This window comes from Saimiri boliviensis, chromosome 3 (genome assembly GCF_048565385.1).
Source record: "Saimiri boliviensis isolate mSaiBol1 chromosome 3, mSaiBol1.pri, whole genome shotgun sequence".
Lineage (NCBI taxonomy): Eukaryota > Metazoa > Chordata > Mammalia > Primates > Cebidae > Saimiri > Saimiri boliviensis.
Window position 1 is genome coordinate 179,938,510 of NC_133451.1, and position 23,381 is coordinate 179,961,890.

General features: G+C 40.5%; 1 protein-coding gene across 3 annotated transcripts in view; it reads left to right on the forward strand.

Moving 5' to 3' along the window:
- SPOCK3 (SPARC (osteonectin), cwcv and kazal like domains proteoglycan 3) overlaps positions 1–23,381 on the forward strand; it is a 563,457-nt gene that overhangs the window by 206,005 nt on the left and 334,071 nt on the right. The window contains exon 1 of one of the 3 annotated variants that reach the window (XM_074397010.1): positions 10,465–11,191. The exons of the other annotated variants lie outside the window; for them this stretch is intronic. The gene's annotated coding sequence lies outside the window, so the exon portion shown is untranslated. Of the gene's footprint in view, positions 1–10,464; positions 11,192–23,381 lie in introns of those variants that run through there. 3 annotated transcript variants of the gene reach the window in all.

The following is a 23,381-nucleotide window of genomic DNA, read 5'->3' on the forward strand; positions in this document are numbered from 1 at the left end:
TAATAGCAGGGGGAAGGCATGCCAAGCAGGATGCAGTACAATGGTTACAAGTATTAAGAACAGTATGCTTCAGTGCTTCTAAGTGCAGCATGACCCAGTTATGCACCCAAAGGGGCTGTGGTCAGGAGGGGGAAGCCGGGTTGGAGTTTATAGCTAAGATGGAGTCAGTTATATTAGCTCAGGGTAAGTTATTACATTCCCCACTTGTGTTTTGGGGGAGTGAAAGCATTGACTCTTCAGTTATAACAAGGGGGTTATAGGGGATCCTGAGATACATGAGTTTAACAGAATTTATGCACTGCCTTATAGAAGTAAGGGGCCAGTTTAATAGGCAGGGTCCAAAGATTCAGCCTAACAGGAGAAGAAGAGGTCTTCCTAGCCCAATTCCTAAGGTAGTTACCATGGGCTCCAGTTAAACATGTTTTGGAACTATATGACATTCTCATTGGTGTCTATCTAAATTTTACTGGACCTTTTGGAGGGTGTCTTTTATCACTCCAGAGTTAGTAGCATAAACACAACAGCTTTCTCCCAATGCTGCACATAAACCTCCTTGGGAAAGGAATACTAAGTATAATCCTTGGTGATTTTGGAGAACTACCTCAGCTAAGGATTCTACTTGGGCATGTAACATCTTTATGGGACATTGGATGTTTCTTAAATCAGAGTCTACTTGTTGAGTTAGGGACCTTAGTCCAGTTTCTCCCCAGACCAGGGCTGCAGTGCCAATGGCTGCTGATCCAGCTATGCTGAGACCAGGTGGGACGGACACAATGTGGGGGACACCTCGATGAAACCTGGAGTGTAGCCCCAGAGAAGCAAGAAACTGTCTTCCTTCTGGTCCACTGTACACAGAGACCTGGGGAAGCACGTGAACCAACACACATAGGACAGGTCCAGGTTCAGTCTCATTGACGCAGCCAATGAGGCCTGAAGTGGAGGCCAGTCAGGTATTGTTGGATGCACTGTAGGAGACTGCAGTGTTTAAGGTAGTAAGTAGAGACTGGTTACAGGTAGCCTGAAAAGGAGAATTCGACAGTTTATACCCATTGCTAATTAAGCAGGTGGCATTTCCAGCAACGTCCCCTAGCATAAGGGAACAGGGGAGCATCTAGCAGGTCAGAGGACCAGAGTTGAAAGGGGCCACAACTTCTACTTCAATATAGTATGGAGGTTTTGCCTTCAGACACAGCCAGCAATCCTGAGCCAATTGAGACTGGGTATTATTAAGGAGGAGACACACTCCATTTAGTATGGACATTAGGCTGGGTTGGAGATGCTCTCTTTGGAGCTAGGACTGGCAACGAGGCTGTTGAACTAGCTGATTCTGGTGAACTGACCAAGCTGACTTGGTTAGGGTGTAGACAATACATAGGGTCACCCAGATAAGTTAGGGGACTGATTGGCTTAGGTGAGTGCAAGGGGACTAGAAGCTATTTTTGGATGGTGAACATGGATCCAAGGTCAAAACCTGTCATATACAATCTAAATCCCCAGGACATGCCATAATACCAATGAGCCAAAATGGGGCCATGTGTGGTTAAGACAATAGGGTTGCAGTTCCCCTTACAACACTGCCAAGGGCGAGACCCATGGGCAATGGAGAGAGTGGAGGACAGAGTAACACAAGACCAGTAAGGGCAGAAGAATTCGTTACTTTGTTGGCATTCAACGTCTTTATGGTCTCTTGGACACATGCAGAAGTCAATTGACTAAAGCCTTTGTTCAGCCTCACCGGATTATCCACATCCAGTGTACCTGTGTCCAAATCCTTCAGCAAAGTTGAGACCACCAAGAGGAAGATGGAGCTTTTCCTCATGTGTTAAATCCCAACTTGGGGAGTAAGAAATTGGAAACAAAGCATACATACCAAACTTAAGAAGAACCCGATTAAAAGTACCTTCTTCCCAGGAGGTATTTGCAATCATGTACCCATTTCTAAAATCAGGAGAAAAGAGTAGATGGGGGCAGAGGGCATGACTGGAGGAAACAGACAGAGAAGAGGATAATAGGAATTATCTGGGGGGGTCCTACCTGACTTAGACGCAACACCAGGCTGTGAGACCCATGTTTCTTCTGGATGTTTACTGGCCTTCTTGATGCATGAGTAGTGGATCCAAGCAGGAATACCATCAACCTTCAGAGCTGTCAGGATGGTGAGGGGGACAGTGTGAGGCCCTTTCCAGGCAGAGGTAAGTTCTTCCTTTTGGAACTTTTAGACATACACCAGGTCACCAGGACGGAAGGGGTGGCAGGGCCGTCAGATCAGGAACTGTATAAGAGTTTGCTCCCAAACAAGTGGCTGGATTATGTCTTGAATCTGTTGGAGAGACTGTAAGTACTGTAAGAGATTTGCTGGGGATATTTCTGCCAAAAGGGCATCCTTTAACGTGAGTGGTATAGGAGGTGCCCTTCCATACATGATTTCAAAAGGAGAGAACCCAGCTTTATAGGAAGTGCATCTTACTCTAAGGAGGGCTAAAGGAAGGAGATTTGCCCAACCCTCACCGGTTTCCAAGAGTAAGTTTCTAAGAGTACTTTTTAAGGTCTGATTCATACATTCTACCTGTCCAGAGCTCTGGGACTGACACGCACAATGGAGCTTCCATTGAATGTTCAATGCCTTGCTGACTGATTGAGCTATGGATGAGGTGAAGGTTGGCCCATTATCAGACCCTATGGCGAACGGCAGCCCATGTGGAGGGATGATCTCATTGAGGAAGAATTTAACCACTGTAAAGGCATTCTCATTTCTGGTGGCAAATGCCTCAGTCCATCCAGAAAGTGTCTTCCATCACCAGGAGATACTTATATCCCGCCTGGTGTGGCTTTATTTCAGTGAAGTCTATTTCCCATCATTCTCGTGGGCTACATCCTCAAAGATGGCAGTCCAGTCCAGGTTTTGGGCCTTGTCTGGCCTTTACCTGTGCACATGCTGTGCATTGGGAAGCTGCGAGGTTAGTCAAATCTTGAAGGTGGGAAATTTTAAACTGGCTTCTTAGAATCTGGTCCGGTTTTATTCCCCCTAGATGAGTGGAAGAATGGAGGCGACCAACCAAGGCCTCTCTAAGGGTCTGGGCAAGAAAATTCTTGAATCTGGGAGAACCCACTGTCTGTCCCAGTTTTTACTGGCCTGAAGATCCGATGCTTGTTTTTTTTCTTCCAGAGAGTAGACTGGATGATTGGGTAATTCAGCCTGTGGGAAAGATACAGTGGGTAATAGAGTTAAAGGGGTAACTGGAAGTTGGGCTGCCTCTTGGGCAGCAGTCAGCCCTTTGGTTCCCTCAGGCAGCAGCTGTATTTTCCTTTTAATGTCCTTTGCAGTGGATTACAGCCACCTGCAGGGGGACCAAAATGGCCTCGAGGAAGGCCAGGATGTCTGTTTTTGATCGTTTTTCCAGCCGAGGTGAGAAGCCCACGCTCTTGGTAAATAGCTCCATGAATGTGCACAGTTGCAAAGGCATACCTTCTGTCAGTGTAAATGTTGATGTGTTTATTCTTACACCATTGGAGGGCCTGAGTGAGAGCAATTTAACTCAGCCTTTTGCGCTGACGGTTTGTCTGGCAGAGCCTGGGCCCACACAATGTCCCTTTCCATGGTGATGGCCGCCCCAGGCTTTTGCACTCCCTGTTTGTTGAAACTACTGCCGTCAGTAAACACGGTAGCATCAACCTTCTCCACGGGGGCATGCTGGATGTCCGGGCAGCCAGTCTTCAGAGTTGGCAACAATTCCTGGCAATCAGACTGGTGTGGTCAGGTCTGGATCAGGTAAAAGAGTGGCTGGATGTAATCATCTGGCAGGGGAGAAAGTTAAATGCGGCTGATCTAACAGCAGGCTTTGGTATTGTAGTATGCAAGGCATTTGACATCCACTTTCCAGAGGCAGTGCGCCACAATGTCTCAACAGCATGAGGAGCCGTAAGGGTTAAGTTCTGACCCATAGTTAATTTGTCAGCTTCCTGAACTAGACTTGAAGTTGCTGCCATGGCTTGCAGACAGCTTGGCCATCCAGGGGCCACAGGATCAAGCCTCTTGGACAAATAGGCCACTGGGAAGCTCCATGGCCCCAGGGTTTGAGTGAGTAACCTCTCAGCGACCCCTGTTCTTGAACAAACAGGTGAAATGGTTTTGAGATATTTGGGACGGCTATAGCAGGGGCCTCAGTCAGTGCCTTTTTTAGATTTTGGAAAGCTTGCTTTTCCGTGTCAGTTCAAACCAGTGAGCCATTCCCACCTCTAGCCATGTACAGAGGCTTGGCAATTTCTGCAAAACCCGGTATCCACAGGCGGCAATATCCCGTGGCCCCAAAACTTCACGTACCTGTCTGTTGGTGGTAGGAGTGGGGACATGCAGGATTGCTTCTTTTCGAGCATTGGCAAGTGCCTGTTTTTCTCCATTTATTTTGTACACCAGGTAAGAAACCTTGGAAAGACAAAGTTGGGCCTTTTTGGCCGAGACCCAATTCCCAAGCTCCTGAAGGAGGTAAAGCAAGTCTTTAGTACATTGCAGGTAGCTGTCAGTAGTTTTGGTAGCCAATAAAAAATCATCTACATACTGAAGCAAAGTACAGTCAGGATAGGGCCCAGAAGGGTGTTAAGTCCTGTTGGAGGGCCTCCCCGAAAATAATGGAGGAGTTGTTGAACCCCTGGGACAATGGAGTCCAAGTCAGCTGGATGGTATCACCCAAACCAGGATCTGTCCATTCAGAAGCACAAATTGCCTGGCTTTGCAGGGGGTGGGGGGGCAGAAGGATGGCAAAGAAGGCGTCCTTTAAATTAAAGACTGTGTATACAGTATGTTCCAATGGGAGCAGGCTAAGAAGAGTATATAGACTGGGGACAGTTGGATGGACTGTGACTGTCTGCTTATTGACTTCTCACAAATCCTGTACTTTCTGGTAATCATTTGTCCCAGACTTTTGGACTGGCAAAAATGGAGTGTTACAGGCAGACTGGCAAGGCGTGAGTATATGGGCCTGTAATAGCCATTGAATGTAAGGGTTGATTCCCTCTCAAGCCTCCTGGCTTACAGGATATTGTTTTACCTGAACCGGCTGAGCAGTGGCCAGAAGTTCTACAACTACTTGTGGGTGGTGTTTCGCCAGTCTGGGAGGATTTGACTCTGCCCAGACTCAGGGGAAAAGAGTTTGTAGATTCTGTAGGAGGGGGTTAAACTCATTTTCCACCAATTGCAAAGAGGGGATTAAGAGGTCCTCCTCTGACAAAGCGGCAGTTAGTAGGAGCTGAGCAGTGGGAGGTGTTGTGGTCCCCATTATGAGGTGGGCTTGATCTGCTAAGAAGGAGATAGATACCTGTAACTTATGGAGTAGGTCTCATCTGAGGAGGGGGAAAGGGCATTCTGGCATTACAAGAAACATATGGGTTACTCTCTTTTGACCCAAATTTACTTCCCGAGGATGGGTAAATGGATATTCCTGAATAGGTCCTGTGGCACCCTGCACGGCAATCTTTCGGTTGTAGCTGCTACCCAAAAGGGGCTTGTAATACAGAATGCTCTGCTCCAGTGTTCACTAGGAAATGTACTGCTGGCCCCCCACTGTAGCAGTAACCTTGGCTCCCAGGGGCTCAGGGGCAGGGAGCCACAGCCCCTCAGTCCTCCTCCAACTCTCTGGCTTCCAGAAGAGTGAGAACTTTCCCTTCCAACCTTTTTGGACATTTCTTCTTCCAGTGTTCCGATTTTTTGCAGTAGGCACACTGATTCTGTAGTAAAGGCATTTTCCCCTTTTTCTTGTGGGGGTCTGAGGTTTTTGACTTGGGCCTTTCGCCACTATAACTTTTCTACAGAGGGCTGTAGTTTTGTTTCCCGAATTGCAGCTACTGTGATTTTTGCCTGTCTTTGTGAGGCCTTTTCACCTGCCAAAGCAATCTGTTTTTCTTGTTCTTGATTGTCATAATTTTTGGGGGCTATGTCTGGGGGCTGGGAAATGTTCATTCCAACAAATCCCTCAAGATTTTGCAACTTTCTACAAATATCTGGGGCTGCTTGGACCACAAATGCTAAGTTAATAGCACTGCTATTTTCGGTAGCCACTGGATCAAATGGTGTATAAGTTTGATAAGCTTACTGGAGGCACTCTACAAATGTTCCAGGAGACTCATCAGGCCCCTGGACAACTTCCAATATCTTAGACAAATTCATGGGCTTTCGAGTGGCTCCCTTAATACCTGCTAGAAGATACTGGTGAAACTCATCCAAAGCTCTTGCAGTGTTTGGGTCCCAATTTGGCTGAGTAGAGGGGAAAATCTCCTTTAAATGGTTCTGGGCCTCCTCTTCTGGCCTACCTGCTGAGGTGAGAAAAACCTTTCTAGCCTCCCTACAAATGTGGTCCCTTTCCTCAGCGGTATGGAGGGTTAGAAGAAGCTGCTGGCAGTCATTCCAAGTGGGTCAGTGAGTTTGAAACACAGACTCCACCAGTGCAGTCAGGCCCTGGGATATCTCAGAAAATGGTGGGTTTTGATGTTTCCAGTGGTACAGGTCAGAAGTAGAAAAGGGAATATAGGCCATAAACGGGCCAGCTTGCCTGCTGCCTGGTTGGGGCGGTGCCTCTTTTAGGGGAAGCAGCGGAGCGACCTCCTCTGCCTGGGGCTGCAACCTAGAGGCTGTGGGCTAAGGATCTGTGGAAGCTGGCTGTTCAGGGGTTGGTAGTGGACGAGAGGCCACAGGGGACAAAGCTGAAGAGATAGAAGGGGATCCGAAGGGAGGTGAAGGTGTGGGCAGTGGAGGATTGTAAGGTGGAGGCAATAGAAGTGAACTGTCTTCTTCTTCTGAAGTGGGCAACACAGGAGGAAGGGAGGGAACTGAGGGTTTGGGCAAAGGAGAGATTTGGCTTAGAAGGACCCTGGATGAGTGATTGTAAGCAGTGCAGGATTGTAGCCAAGAGGGGGATTCTGGACTAAGTCCAGCCATTGGTCAATATGGGAAACTGATCAGGGTGCCCAGATGTTCTGATAACTTCCCATGCTGCCTGTACCATTTTAGAATCCAGTGACCCAGCTGGGGGCCATCCCATTCCAAACTTTGGCCATTACACTTCACAGAGAGTTCAGAGCCTGTCTTTTGTAAGGCAGACTCTGTACTCTCCTGAAAAACGCAAGATAAAATTATTCAACACGTACTGGAGAAGTGTAGAGGTTCGAGAAGAGGCAGAACCCATTATGGGAAGTACTGAGGGAGACAAGTTTTTCATGGAACAACACTTAACCTCCTTCTGACAGAAAAGACACGCTTGGGGAGACCAGCCCAAGCAACAAATGAGGGAGATGAGACACTGAGGTAGATAAATGATTGTAGTTATTTAAAAAGACAGACAAGGGGAGGGGAGTCCCATATTGGGAACTCTCAGATGCCTTCCTGCCCACTCCCCTTAAGGGGACGTTGGTTCCTCTCGACACAGACAGTTTGGTATAACCCCAGACTCAGATCAAAACTATTCCAACTCAGCGGAACTAGCCTGATACTGTCGTTAGGCCATATGAGGTCACCACAGAGCCACAGTTGGGGCCCACTCAGACTCTTTAGCTTTCTCCGTGGAGCCAAAAACTGATCCTTAGATGCAGGCCTCTAAGGTTCCCATGCATGCACACATGCACTTAGAGGTTATTACAGTCTTTTGCACTTTGTAAAGTTTAAACTCTGAAGGACATTTTTTTTGTCTTCTTTGTACATATTTCAAATTAAACAGAAACCAGGGGCTCCATCCTCCAGCATCCTGCAGTAGTGACAGAGTCCAGAAGATGTCCTCATCAGACACCCAGAGTCCAAAAAACAGACAGAGCCAGGAACTCTAGACCCTCAGAGTTCAAAAAGAGAACAGAATCAGGAACCCTAGACACGCAGAGTTAAAAAATCAGAACCGGGGACTCTTCCAGAGTTCAAAAACCAGAACCAGGACCAGAGATTCTGGGGCACCCAGAGCCCAAGGTCACAGAAATCACTGTAGTCAATTCCGGCCTCCCAGAATTGGATGATTCCTGTAACTTCCAGAAATAACCAGATCAGGTCTGACTTACCTTCTCTGAGGAGCAGAACCAGGGATTCTGAAGAATAATTTGGTAGAGCATGCCGGGAGTCAATCTGCTCTCCTCTGGAAAGGGGTGGTGTTTGGGCCCTGGAATATCACACGGGGTACCTCCCCATAGTCCACCTCCCAGGTCATAGGAGCCCAGAACGAGCCCAGTCTGCACCCAGTGGCAAAAAAGAATAATAGGAATTATCTTGCTGGGGCCTCCAAATGTTACATCATAGTTAGTTAAAAGCAATGTGCCACACACTAAGTTCTGAATTAAGAGTCCTTTTAATGAGCTGGCGACTGAGAGACAGCTAATGCTCAAAGTTCTCTCGCCCCAAGGAAGGGGCTTGATTATCTTTTATACATTAATTTAGGTAGGGGAGGCAGTACTTAACTGAAGCAGAATTTTTATTTTATTTTATTTTATTTTATTTTTTATTGCATTTTAGGTTTTGGGAATTTTACAGAAGCAGAAAAGCAGGTTAGAGCAAGGGGCTGTGGGCACAGGTGGTTTCCATACAATTCAACGATCAAAGGAAATGGGGGTGATCAGGCTCTTCTCACACAATGATCAAAGGGAAACATTTTTCTTATAAAAGCTGCGGAGAGGTATGCCAAGCAGAATGCGGTTACAGTGGTTACAAGCATTAAGAACAGTATGCTTCAGTGCTTCTAAGTGCAGCATGACCCAGTTATGCACCCAAAGGGGCTTTGGTCAGGAGGGGGAAGCCAGGTTGGAGTTTACAGCTAAGATGGAGTCAGTGATGTTAGCTCAGGGTAGGTTATTACAGTTTCATTGTGTGCTTTCTTCTTAAATCAGAGCCTATCAGGGAAGGGCAGCCTAACTACTACTGGTTCATCGGATGACAAGTTTTTTGGGTTGTGTGTGTGTGTGTGTGTGTGTGTGTGTGTGTGTGTGTGTGTGTGTGAGATGCAGTGGTCCGATCTTGGCTCACTGCAACCTCTGACTCCTGGGTTCAAGCAATTCTCCTGTCTCAGCCAAGTAGTTTAGATTACAGGTGCCCACCACCACTCCCAGCTAATTTTTATATTTTTAGTTGAGGTGGGGTTTCAATGTGTTGGCCAGGCTGGTCTCAAACTCCTGATCTCAAATGATCTGCCCCTTGGGCTATCAAAGTGCTCAGATTACAAGCCTGAGCTACAGTGTTCAGCCAAGATTTCAGACAATTTAGCGAACGTTGCTGAAGGGGAAGTATGTGAGGAACCAATTTCTTTCTTTTTTTTTTTTTTTCTGAGACAGAGTCTCACTCTATGGCCCAGGCTGAAGTGCAGTGGTGCGAACTCAGCCCACTGCACCCTCCACTTCCTGGGTTCAAGAGATTCTTTTGCCTCAGCCTCTTGTGTAGCTGGGATTACAGGCATGCACCAGCACACCCAGCTAATTTGTGTATTTTTAGTAGAGATGGGGTTTCACCATGTTAACCATGATAGTCTCCATCTCTTGACCTCATGATCCACCCACCTCCGCCTCCCAAACTGCTGGGATTACAGGCGTGAGCCACTGCGCCTGGCTGGAAACTCTTTCTAAACTCAAGCAGCTCAGATAGTCTAGCCATGAGTGATAGATACATGGCAGCTAAACTTATAACTAGAGGAAGCATTTGGCAAGGAACAGAGGGTTGGGGACAGGGCATAGTGAGGAAAAGATAACCAGCTCTTTCAAAGGGCAGGCATGTGTTTAACCATGTACTTACCCATTGTATGTATCTCTTCAGAATCATTTCTCAGAGCTTTATCTCATTCCCATAATTTTTTCCATCCATTTGCAAAATGTCTCCTGTAATAACAGTCACAGCCTGATATGTCCTTTTGCAATCAGTATTTGGCTACAAAGGAAAAGCTGTTGAGACTTCATCTGAAGGTTTTATTTCCTTCAATGAACAGAGCTGCTCATAGTATTATGGGTGTAATTATTTCTGAAACTGAAAAAGACTAGTGCTTGAGGAAACGCATCATAACTTAGCCTCCTCTTCTGAAAATACATGATTGTACTTTTAAAGGTATAGTTATGTAGATTAGACAAGGTCGATATTGGCTGTCTTCCAGTTGCCTTTCATTTTTACTTGTTTACATGAGTATCATTTTTTTTAATGTTTTCAGATGGCATTTATCGATAGTACTCTGAAACAATAGAAGGATCTGATCCATGCTTCACAATATGGGCATGGTGGTCTCATAATACTACTTTGTTTAAGAGCTCAGGGACTTTGGGCATTTTTCCAGTGGAAAAAATGGTGTTCCCAGAATTGAAATTCAGTGGAGGTAACATGCAAGGATGATTACATGATTACAGCATTTCCCGAAACTGATCTCAGTCATTTAGAAATGTAAATTGTGAGCCATTATTGGATTGAATCATTAGTTGATTAATTCATACAAATTAATTTAGGATTTTTTAAATATTTTGAACAAGTTTCCTGCTAAGATATTCAGCTTCTAAAGTTGTATCAATTTATATCCTTCATTGGTTGGATCATCCATATTGGCAACTGTAGATCATAAAAGTCCTTTGCATCCCAGAGGAAAACCTGCTAAGAAATTATGTTCAACCCAGAAACCAACAGTAAATGCTAATTTACTCTGTGTCAGATTTAGTACCTAAGAACTACATAGGGCTTCTAAATGAGAAACTTATTTCGTTATCCAATTCTTACTTCTTTATACAGTGATGGTGTATTACTTATTTTACACCATAGTTTATAAAGCATAAGACTAAAAATCTTAAATTGTGTTCTATACCAAATGAGATACATGTTCCATAAAATAATAAATACTATGTAAAGGTCTATATTTTTAATTCATAAGGTAAAATCAAAATTAGTATATAATACTTGATTCGCTTCACATCACATTAGCCTACACTGGTGGACAAGAAGGCAAATTGTATCTATTTTCCATGTCCTTATGTGGTATTAAATTGTAAATCTAATAGATGTATCAGGAAACTAATCAGATTCATTTAGAAGGTGTTCAGTGACTTAAGAAACAATATTCTTCACAAGCCGACCCTGACTTTCGGGAAGTGAAATGAAAATGGTAGAATTTATCTGAAGCTCCATAATCTAGAAACAGAACCCTGCTCTTTTGACAGGTGCCGTCTCAGTGGAATCACTGGAAAGTCCAGATTGCCTGGCACACTGGTAAGCAATGATTGGGGGTCAGGTCAGAGTCAGGGTCGGCTCATGAAAAGTTGATAACATGTTAAATGTGAAATGTCAACCCTCACTCTAAACTCTGCCTGTTCTGAGCATCGAATGAAGACTGTAAGGTTTTCTCATGGCCGTCTGATTTTTGGTAGTCTATGGAAGAAGAGAGTTTGAAAGTTGTTGCATACTGTTAACGATTTTCCACCCATTTCCTGCCTGAAATACCAAGATTGTTTATGGAGAGTATCTTTAATAAAGCTGGATATAGTTTGGCTTTCAAAAAATAAACCATGTTTTTATCTCAAGCCTTATTAATCTAAAACAGTAAGAAGTATTATGAAGATTGAATATACTCTGGACATATATAGACAGTCATACTTTTATCAGGAAGTCTCTAGTGGGTAGAGAAGTGATTCTCAGTCCTGGCTGTGCATGAGAATTACTCCACATTCATTTAAAAAGTGGACTTGCAGAACTCCACGTTTGGGTCGCCTTCCACACTCTCATGGAAGCCTGTCTTCCCCTCCTAAACTCCATCTCTCTCAATTCCCTTCCACTCAGTGTGGAAGCTGCTTTCCGTCCTGGATTCCACCTTTCTGGATTCTCTCACTCCATGTGAGAGGAGCTTTCCTTCTCTGGTTTTCCCCCTCTGGGAACCCTTCTCAGTCAGTGTGAGCTGCTTTTCTTTCTCTCACTCAGTATGAGAGTTAGCTGTTTCTCTCTCCTCTTGTTTCTCTATCTCTTTAAATAAATCACTTTCTACAAACAAACAAACAAACAAAAAAGTGGAGTTGCCTAGGCTTGATCCCTGAATGTTTGATTTAATTAATAGAGGGCAGAATCTGAGCACTTGGTATGTGTCCTTATGCTTGTTTTGTTTTTGTTTTGTGTGTGTGTGTGTGTGTGTGTGTGTGTGTGTGTGTCTTTTACTTTTTAAAAATATTGCAGTAAAATATATATTTACCATTTTAACCATTTTTAGGAATATAGTTCAGCGGCATTAGGTGCATTCACATTGTTTTGCACTCATCATAATTATCATCTCCAGAACCCTTTTCATCTTCCCATTAAGGGCTGTCTTCAGTTATTGCATATGAACTGAAATTCTACATGCATGAGGCTAGTAACTCCCAATTTCCCTCCCCTAGCACTTGACGACCCCCATGATGCTTTCTGTTTCTTTGAATTTGACTTTTCCAGGCATCTCCTGTAAGTGGAATCATACAATCTGTGTCCTTTTGAGATTTGCTTATCTCACTTAGTGTGATGTCTTCAAGGCTCAGCCATGTTGTGGCATGTGACAGAATTTCCCACCATTTTAAGGCTGAGTAAGATTTCATTGTATGTATATCCCACATTTTGTTTCCCTATTTGTCTATTCATAGACATGTAAGTTATGTCCAACTTTTGGCTGTCGTTAGTAATGCTTCTATGAACGTGTGTGTCTAAGTATGCTTGGGTCTCTGCTTTCAGTTCTCTTGGTTATGTGCCTGGGAATGGAATTGCTAGAATATGGTAATTGCATTTATTTAAGAAACCACCATATTGTTCTCGATAGCAACTGCATAATTTTATATTTCCACAAGCGATGCACAGTGTTCAAATTTTTCCACATCCTTATCAACATTTTTTTATTAAAATCTATCCTAATGGTTGTGAATATGATTGGGTTTTAAACCCCAGAATTTGTTGTTTTATGCAGGTACAGTAGAGAATCATAAGGTACTAGCAATGGTTTATCAAAATAATTGCTTTCTGTCGTTTCATTTGGTGGTACTGAGAATTTTCTGTTGAAAGAGCTCTTCTTTTGAAAACAGCCCAGATTGTCAGAGCATTTTAACTAACCTATTCACTTTTTCAGACCTGGTGCCAGAAGGAGGCACCAAAGGGCTTTGAGAATAAATTGAGGGAAGCAAGGAAACCCCCAAAGAAAAATCATTGCCTCCATTGAATGAACACCACTTATATGCCAAGTATTTTATAGAAGACACTTAACACTACCTTCAAAAATAGATACAACGCTAGTAAGTGGCATAGCAGAGGTTTGAAATTTTTTATTGGTGATTTTGAAGGACATTTGCTTTTTTATTATGAAATGCTGATTTATAATCAGTTTACCCGGTTACTTCTCAAATGAGACTACACCCTTCTAATGAGAAGACATGGTGGGAACGGCAGAGGTGAACAAAGGCAGCAAAAGGGTCAGTCATTTGGCAAATGTGGAATCATATTTGGAATTGTTCCACAACAGAGGATATGAGATATTTGTAACTTGTATTCTAATTTTTAGAATCTAGAAATATAGTTTTTTAAGCAGACTGCCTCCAATATCTGATCTTTGTCAATGATCTTTGGATAAATTGAGCATTCATCTAATAATACATCACTTAATATGTAGATTTTAGAGCCTAATTTTCTGATTTGAATGAGCATTCTACACCAAATCTTATAAAAATTCTTTCTCAGGTCAAAATACATCTATTTTCACTGCTCCTCAAACTGACTAATGGTCCATGTAAAAACAAAGTGATATAATCTGGGTTTGTATTTCAGAATCCTGATTGGAGACCCCAGTGACATTAGTGTGTTTCTTTGCTTTCAAATAAACCTTTTCAAAGTTCCACATTTAATCAACCTATACTTCACTTCCAGCTTTTAGACAGTGTACTTTGTTTTGTAAAGAAGCTAATATCCTAAAGAACTTGAAATTTGCTAATATTGTGCCGAGTTTACATATAAATATTTTATAATTCAGTTTTGAATCTTTTTTACTAGTAAGAAGGGAAATAACTCAAAGACAATAAAAATCTCAAAGATACTCGAACTCAGGAGGTGGAGGTTGCAGTAAAAAGAGATCACACCATTGCACTCCAGCCTGGGTGACAAGAGTGAAACTCTGTCTTAAAAAAAAGGAAAGGAAAATAAAACTTTCCTCGAACTTCATTGGAATATCCTGGGCTACTATCTTTGCATATCTGATTATATCCATAAGTTTAGGATTTCACTTTGCTATGAAAAGGAGCTAAGTGATTATTCAGTTGACAAATTATATTTTTATGGTTCAACTACCAGTAATTCTTAAAAGTAAACAAATATTTTTACATAAATACCTCTCCCCAACCTATGTATCTATCATTATTTATCCATATGTCATAATGATTATTGTGTAATTAATTGTGCCAAAATTACAAGAATAAATAAATGAATAAATAAAAATACAATGACCACTCGATTCTTCAATCCCAGTTATATTGAGATTGCATCTAATTGGAGCCTTCCACTTAATCAGAAATGAATTAATATGGCCTTAGATTTAGAAACTTAGAAAATTATCTTCACTAAAACAAGTTTCCCTCTATTACATATTTTCCTCCATTAACTTATTCTTTTACAATTTATGTAGTGGCTGAAAATATCTTTTTCTAAGGCATTTGTTATGGAAGGAAACAGTATTTCCTGAGCTGTTGAAGTTTCTAGGTATGTTCAGTTTTTTACAGTTGTCAAGATCTTCCAGTTTTTCTATCATCTGTATAACAAAATATTATGTAATAATATATATTAGGCATGTCTGGTTTTCTCCAACACTTATTTTGAAATCATGTACATAATACTTTCACTTTTTAAAGATATCACACACTACTTTGTTTTTTCCTTTTGTAAGTTGCCTAATAACTCGTATGTAAACTCTAGAATAATGCTTGCTTATGTGATCTTATATGTCCAAAAATATGATGAATTGAATGTATTTACTTCTATTATTGAATATGAGATTTTTTTAGACAATATAGTTAATATATAATTATTTCAGGAAATTGTCTCTTACATGCTTTAAGATAATGTCTAGTATTTTTATATACTTCCTATAACTTTCTAAAGGAAATCATATATATGGAGCTCAGGAATAGTTCTACTTAACATGAGATTACAAATGCACATCACTGCACCCAGCTAAATTTTGTGTTATGTAGAGATGGTCTTTTGCCATTTTGACCCGGCTGGTCTCGAACTCCTGACCTCAAGTTATCCACTGGCCTAGGCCTCCCAACGTGCTGGTATTAAAAGGGTGAGCCATTGTGCTAGGCCTACTTATTTTCAATTACCACTTAGCCTTCTCATTTAGTTTCAATTATTACAGAAGAGTTAGTAAAGATAGTGGAAACTTCAGTAATAACAAATATTAAAATCCCAATGGAAATATCATTATCTGACTGCCAAAGATAGAATCTAAATTTTTATAATGTCTTAAGTTTAGGTCAGTAATGTTAAATAAGTTGGCAAGCTTCATAAACCAACCAATCCAATAATTCCAACATAACCCATAAATTCACATTATGCATTTTTCTTGGTGGCTTAGTTTAGGAAATTTATACAATTATTTAAAAGTCATAGTTTGGCCTTTGAAAAAGATAAAAGTTTATGATTAGTTATCAATCAATATGAACTTACATGTTTTGCTTCATAGAGTTGTTAGAATACATCTTCAGTCAAAAGGAAAATAGTACCTTTCCTGATTTTTTAATCTTTAACTTTCTGCTTAGTATAACTTCTTTTTATTCAAATTATTTTTAGAGTTACCTTACTTTTAAAATACTCATTAGATGTTACAGGCAGTTACATTTATGACAAGATGTTATCTATCAAATTCCAGCTCTGCTCTTTTTATGAAGATGCCTCTTCTGACTGTGAATGCATTCTCTTTTAAGTCCTCTATACTTAGCTTCAGGAATGCCTGCTTTAGAATTTACTTGCTCTTTGTTATGTGAGAGTTAATGTTCCTTCTTGATTGAGATCATGAGCTCATCAAATTCCCAGCACATAGTTATACTTCTATGACCCCTACAGTGTCCTGCACCATTGTAGATAAATATCATACACTTTTTACTAGAGTCACATTTAGACATTTCTCTTTCCCCATTTTGTTTCTCTGTTTCTGAGTTTGTTTCTGGCTCCCCACAACTTTTTTGTTACTTCTAGTTTTAATGATCAGCCTTCCTCTTAACACTATTGTTTATTTCATGCTCATTATGTACAGGTATCTTACAATAATTTGAGTTTTAAAAATAAATACATAAGAATCTCAGAAAAGAGCAGTGTGTGGTGGCTTATGCCTGTAATCCCAGCACTTTGGGAGGCCAAGGTCGGTGGATCATGAGGTCCGGAATTCAAGACCAGTCTTGCCAACATAATGAAACCCATCTCTATTAAAAATACAAAAAGTTAGCCCAGTGTGGTGGCAGGTGCCTGTAAGATACTCAGGAGGCTGAGGTAGGAGAATTACTTGAACTTGGCTGGTTGAGGTTGCAGTGAGCTGAGATTGCACCACTGAACTCCAGCGTGGGTGACAGAGCAAGACCTTGTCTCAAAAAAAAAAAAAAAGATATTAGAAAAAAAATAAAGATAATAAAGGAACACAATAAATATTTGAAATAATAATGATATAATTTTTCAAAATTTGTGTCAGACAGCAAGCATGGATCCAAGAATCTTAGAGAACATAGAGAAGAATAAATGCAAAAGAAAACCACCCACATCTAGGCATAGTGTTTTCAAGCTGCAGAAAATAAAAACAAAACAAAACGAAACACAAAAGAAGCTGGGCAGGAAGAGGGGAACACATTACATGAAGAGAGTCAAACGCAAGAGTCACATTGGCTTTGCCTCAGAAACCATACAAACAAAAAGTGAGTCAAAAAATCAACATGCTAAAAGGGAGGAAAACAAGTTAAAAATATATACCCTGATGTACCTTGGTAAATTTTACTTCAGAAGTGAAAGAGAAATAAAGAGTTACCCATACAAAGAAGATCAAGGGAATTTGTTGCCAGTAGACATATATGCCTTACAAGAAATACTGAAAGAAATTCTTTTTTTTTTTTTTTTTTTTTTTTTTTTTTTTTTTTTTTTTTTTGAGACGGAGTTTCGCTCTTGTTACCCAGGCTGGAGTGCAATGGCGCGATCTCGGCTCACCGCAACCTCCGCCTCCTGGGCTCAGGCAATTCTCCTGCCTCAGCTTCCTAAGTAGCTGGGATTACAGGCACGCGCCACCACGCCCAGCTAGTTTTTTTTTTGTATTTTTAGTAGAGACGGGGTTTCACCACGTTGACCAGGATGGTCTCGATCTCTCGACTTCGTGATCCACCCGCCTCGGCCTCCCAAAGTGCTGGGATTACAGGCTTGAGCCACCGCGCCCGGCCTGAAAGAAATTCTTTAGAGACAAGGAAAATGGTATAATTTAGGAACTGAGATCTACATACAAAAGGAAAGCTACTGAGAAAAGAACAAGGGAGGATAAAATGAATACTATTTCCTTTTAATTTTAATGTGTTTAGTAGATTTTAGTTGGTTCAAAATTATAATAGCAACAATGTATTCAAGTAGATACGCTTATATATCTGCTTATTTATGCTTATGTATAGGTGAAGTGAATGACAACAAAGGTATGGAAAGAAAGAATTATGAATATCTTATTATTATAAGATACTTGCACTACCCATAAAATGGTAAAGTATTATTTAAAAATGGATATGGATTAGTTACAAATACATGACACAAACTCTAGAAAAACTAATTAAAATAATATAATTTAAGTAGAAACTACTTAAAACAGAAGTATAATCAAGATTCTTTGAAAAGAGATAACTTGAATCATAAAAAAATACTCAAAAAGCAAAAAAGAAAGAAAATGGAAACAAAGAACAAAGATAACAAATGAAAAACAGTAACACATATGGTACATATTATTCCAACTATGTCAATAATTACTTCAAATACCGTTAGTCTAAATGCACCAACTGTACGACAGAAATTCTCATAGTGGGTCAAATATGAGACCCAACTAGATGTTTAAAAGGAACACAATTTAAATTTAAAGCTACATATAGATTAAAAAGTGAATGAATAGAGAAAGATATACCATGCTCACACTGATAAAACATAAGCAGCAGTAGCCATATTAATTTCAGAAAATGTAGACATGAGAACAGAAAAAAATTATTAGGAACAAAGGAGGACATTATATAATGATTTTCCAAAAAGATTGTCTTTAATTTGCATATGCCTAAGAAAATAACAGCAAAATATACAAGGCAGCTCTGAGGGAACTGCAAGGAACAATGGAAGAATTCACTATCATACTGTGTACAACATTCCTCTGTTAGCAATGCACAGATCCAACAGGCAGGAAATCAGTCTGACATAGTTGAACTCACAGCACCATCAATCAAATGGATAAAATTGACATCAGTAGACTGCTTCATCCAACAACAGCAGAGTAAACATCCTTTTCGAGCTCACATGGAACTTTTGTCAATATAGGCTACATGCTGTGGCATAAAACACACTTGAACAAATGTAAAGCAATAAAAATCATACAATAGCTGCTGACTGACCACAATGGAATTAAAAGTGAAAGCAACAACAGAAAGATAACTGGAAAATTCAAAAATACATGTTGATTAAGCAGCACATTTGTAAATATCACGTGTGGAAGAAATAACAGATAAATTTCAAAATATTTTGAATTAAATAAAAATCAAAACTAATTATCAAAATTTGTGTCATGCAGTGAAAGAAGTGCTTAAAAGAAGTTTATACCATTGAATGCATGCATGAGAAAGTAAGGATCTAAAATCAGCTGTACAGGCTATCTTAGTAAACTTGAAAAGCAAATTAAGTCTGAAGTATAAAGGATAAAAAAAAATAGAGCGATAATCAGTTAAATTGAAAAAAGGAAATCAATAGACAGCAATACCAGAAACTGGTTCTTTGAAAATGTCATTAAAATTGTCAAGACTCTAGCCAGGCTAAGAAAAAGAGACGACACAAATTACTATTATCAGAAGTGAAAGGGACAAAATAGCTACAGATTTCATAAACATTAAAAAGATAATAAGTAAATATTATGACCAACTCGGTGCCCACAAATTCGGTAACTTAGAAGAAATGGACTAATTCCTTGAAAGACACAATCTGCCAAAACCTGCACAAGAAGAGATAGGCAATTTTAGTACCCTAATGTCTGTTAAAGATATTGAGTCTATAATTATTAACCTGCCAAAACCAAAATATCAAACTCAGCTGGAGTTACTGCTGAATTCAAATAAACCTTTAACAAAGAGATTAAATTAATTATCTGCAATAGAAGATAGAAGAAGCAAAGGAAATACTTCCAAACACATCCTAAAAGGCCACCTTTATTCAAATACCAAAATAAGACAAATACCTTACAAAGAAAAAAAATACAGATTAGAATCTCTTGTAACATGGATGCAAAAATCATCAAGAAAATATTAGCAAATCAAATACAATAATGTATAATAAGATTAATGTACTACGACTAAGTGAGGTTTATCTCAGAAATGCAAGACTGGCTCAATGTAATTGAAAATCAGCTATCCCAATGCAGTAAGGGTATAGAGAAGGAAAAAAATTCCATAGTCACATAAAGAGATGGATAAAAAGCATTTAACAAAATTCAACATCTATTCATGACAAAAACTATGTATAAGGTAAGAATTGAGATTGAATTCCTCAACCTGATAAAGAATGTTTATAAAAAACCTATAGCTACCATCATCTCTAATGATGAGAAACTCTAAGCTTCAGGAACAAGGCAATGATGTTCCTTTTCACTACTGCTTTTCAACTGTGTAAAAAAAAGTCTTAACTAATGTAATGAAACAAAAGGAAGCAATGGTTTATAGATTGAAAAGAAAGAAATAAAACTAGTTTTCTTCCCTGCTGATGTGGTCATTTATGTAGATAATCCTAAAACAAAAACTCCTGGAATCAACAAAGACTATAACGAGGTCACTGAATACAGAACTCTCATATAAAAGTCAGTGGCCAAGGATTCTGCCAAGATGGCTGAATAGGAATAGCTCCAGAGTGCAGCTCCCAAAAAGGGAGATGCAGAAGGCAAGGGATCTCTGCATCTGCAACCGAGGTACCAGGTACATTTCAATGGGACTGGTTGGACAGTGGGTGTAGCCCAAGGATTGTAATCCATGACAGGGCAGGGCACTGCCTCATGTGGGAAGTGCAACTGACCTGAGGATCAGGGACTTCCCCGCCACCTATGGCACTCTGGTTCAGACACTGTTTCTCCCATTCCCACTGCCACCTAAAGACCAGAAGATCCCCGCCAGGCTGAAAAGCGCCACAGGTTACCAACACAGATCTGAAGGGCAGCTCCAGCAGATTCCGCAGGTTTTTGGCAAAGATCTGGGTGAATGTTTTGACTGGCACTGAGAACACTTGTGGGATGGAGCTACCCACTCTCCAGAAAGAGGGAAAATTGAAAGCAGGGCAACAGGTGATATGGCTGGGTGGGTGCCATCCCATAAAAGACGAACAAACTGAAGCCCTCTTGCCTGAGAGTTTCACAGCCAGCACATCAGTTCAAGCTCAACCCGGGACAATAGAGCTTGGATTGGGGAGGGCATCTGCCATTGCTGAGGCAGGTCTAAACCCATATTTGTAAACAAAAGCCAGAGAAAGCTTACACAGTAACTGGACTGAGTTCATGCCAGCCCAGCAGTGCCTTTGCAGGCAAACAAGGGACAGACTGCCTCCTCAAGCAGCTCCCTGACCCCTGTATAATAAAAAAGATGCCTCATACAGGACAGCTCTGGCTGTCACCTGGGGGGTAACCTTCTGGGATGAAGCTACAAGAGGAAAGATCAGGCAGCAATACTTTTTGATCCAAAAGCCCCATGGGTGATTCCCAAGCAAGCAAGGTCTAGAGTGGACCTCCAGAAGTCCTACAGCACAGTGACTTGACTGTTAAAAGGAAAACTTAAAAAGAAATAGCCTCAACATCAACAGAAAGGACATCCACACAGAGACCCCATCTGAAATCACCAATTTCAAAGATCAAAGGTAAATAAATCCAGGAAGATGGGAAGAAACCAGTGCAAAAACAATAAAATCATCAAAGACCAGAATGCCTCTCCCTCTCCAAGAGATCAAAACTCCTCACCAGCAAGGAAACAAAACAGGAAGGAGAATGAGTTTGATGAACTGACAGAAGCAGACTTCAGAAGGTGGGTAATAACAAACTTCTCTGAACTAAAGGAACATATTCTAACCCAATGTAAGGAAACTAAAAACCTTGAAAAAAAGGTTAGACAAAATGCTAACTAGAATATCCAGCTAATAGAAGAACACAAAAAAATTGGTGGAGCTGAAAAACACAGCATGAGTAGTTCACAAAGCATACACAAGTTTCAATAGCTGAATTGACCAAGTAGAAGAAAGGATAGCAGAGACTGAAGATCAACTCACTGAAATAAAATGAGAAGGGAACACTGGAGAAAAAAAAGTTAAAAGAAATGAACAAAGCCTCCAAGTAATATGGGATTATGTGAAAAGACCTAATCTACACTTGATCTGTGTACCTGAATGTGATGGGGAGAATGAATCCAAGCTGGAAAACACTCCTCAGGATATTATCCAACATCCCCAACATAGCAAGGTGGGCCAACATTTAAATTCAGGAAATGGAGATAATATCACAAACAACCCCTCAAGAAGAGCAATCCCAAGGCACATAATCATCAGATTCACCAGGGTTGAAATGAAAGAGAAAATGCTAAAGGCATCCAGAGAGAAAGGTTGGATTACCCACAAAGGGAAGCTCATCAGACACAAAGCAGACCTCTCAGCAGAAACCCTACGTGCCAGAGAGAGTCAGGCCAATATTCAACATTCTTAAAGAAAACAAATTTCAACCCAGAATTTCATAGGCAGCCAAACTAAACTTCATAAATGAAGGAGAAATAAAATCCTTTATGGCCAAATAATTGCTGGGGCATTTTGTCACCACCAGACCGGCCTTACAAAAGCTTCTGAAGAAAACACTAAACATGGAAAGGAACAGCCAGTACCAGCCACTGCAAAAAGGTACCAAATGGTAAAGAACAACAACGCAATGAAGAAATGGAGTCAACTAACTGGCAAAACAGCTAGTAAGAAAATGGGAGGATCAAATTGACACATAACAATATTAATGTTAAGGTAAACAGCCTAAATGCCCCAATCAAAAGACACAGACTGGCAAACTAGATAAAAAACCAAGAACCATCATTGTGCTGTACTCAGGAGACCCATGTCACGTGCAAAGACACACGTAGACTCAAAATAAAGGAATGGAAGAAGACTTAGCAAGCAAATGTAAAACAAAAAAAATAATAATAAATAAAAATAAATAAATAAATAAAAGCAAGGGTTGCAATCCTAATGTCTGATAAAGTAGACTTTAATCCAACAAATATCAAAAGAGACAAAGATGGGCATTACATAATGGTAAAGGGATTTATGCAACAAGATGAGCTGACCCTCCTAAATATATATGTGCCCAATACAGAAGTGCCCAGATACATAAAGCAAGTTCTTAATGACTTACAAAGAGACATAGACTCCCAAACAATAATATTGGAGGACTTTAACACTCGACTATCAGTGTTAGACAGATCAATGTGACAGAAAGTCAACAAGATATCCGGGAACTGAATGCAGATCTGGACCAAGTGGACCTAATAAACATCCACAGAACTCTCCATCCCAAATCCACAGACTATACGTCCTTCTCAGCACCACATCAATCTTACTCTAAAATTGACCACATAATTGAAAGTAAATCACTCTTCAGCAAATGCAAGAGAATGGAAATCATAACAAATAGTCTCTTACACCACAGTGCTATCAAATTAGAACTCAGGATTTAAAAACTCACCCAAAACAGCTCAACTATGTGGAAACTGAACAACTTGCTCCTGAATGACTACTGGATAAACAATGAAATGAAGACAGAAATAAAGATGTTCTGAGAAACCACTGAGAATGAAGACCAACATACCAGAATCTCTGGGACACATTTAAAGCAATATCTGTAGGGAAATTTATAGCAATAAATGCCCACATGAGTAGTGAGGAAAAATCTAAAATTGACACCCTATCATCAAAATTGAAACAGAAAACACACACACACACACACACACACACACACACACACAAAAGCTAACAGAAGACAAGAAATAACTAAGATCAGAGCAGAACTGAAGGAAATAGAGACATACACACACAAAAAAAGCCCTTCAAAGACTCAATGAATCTAGGGACTGGGTTTTTGAAAATATCAACAAAATAGACAGACCTCTAGCCAGACTAATAAAACAGGAGAGAA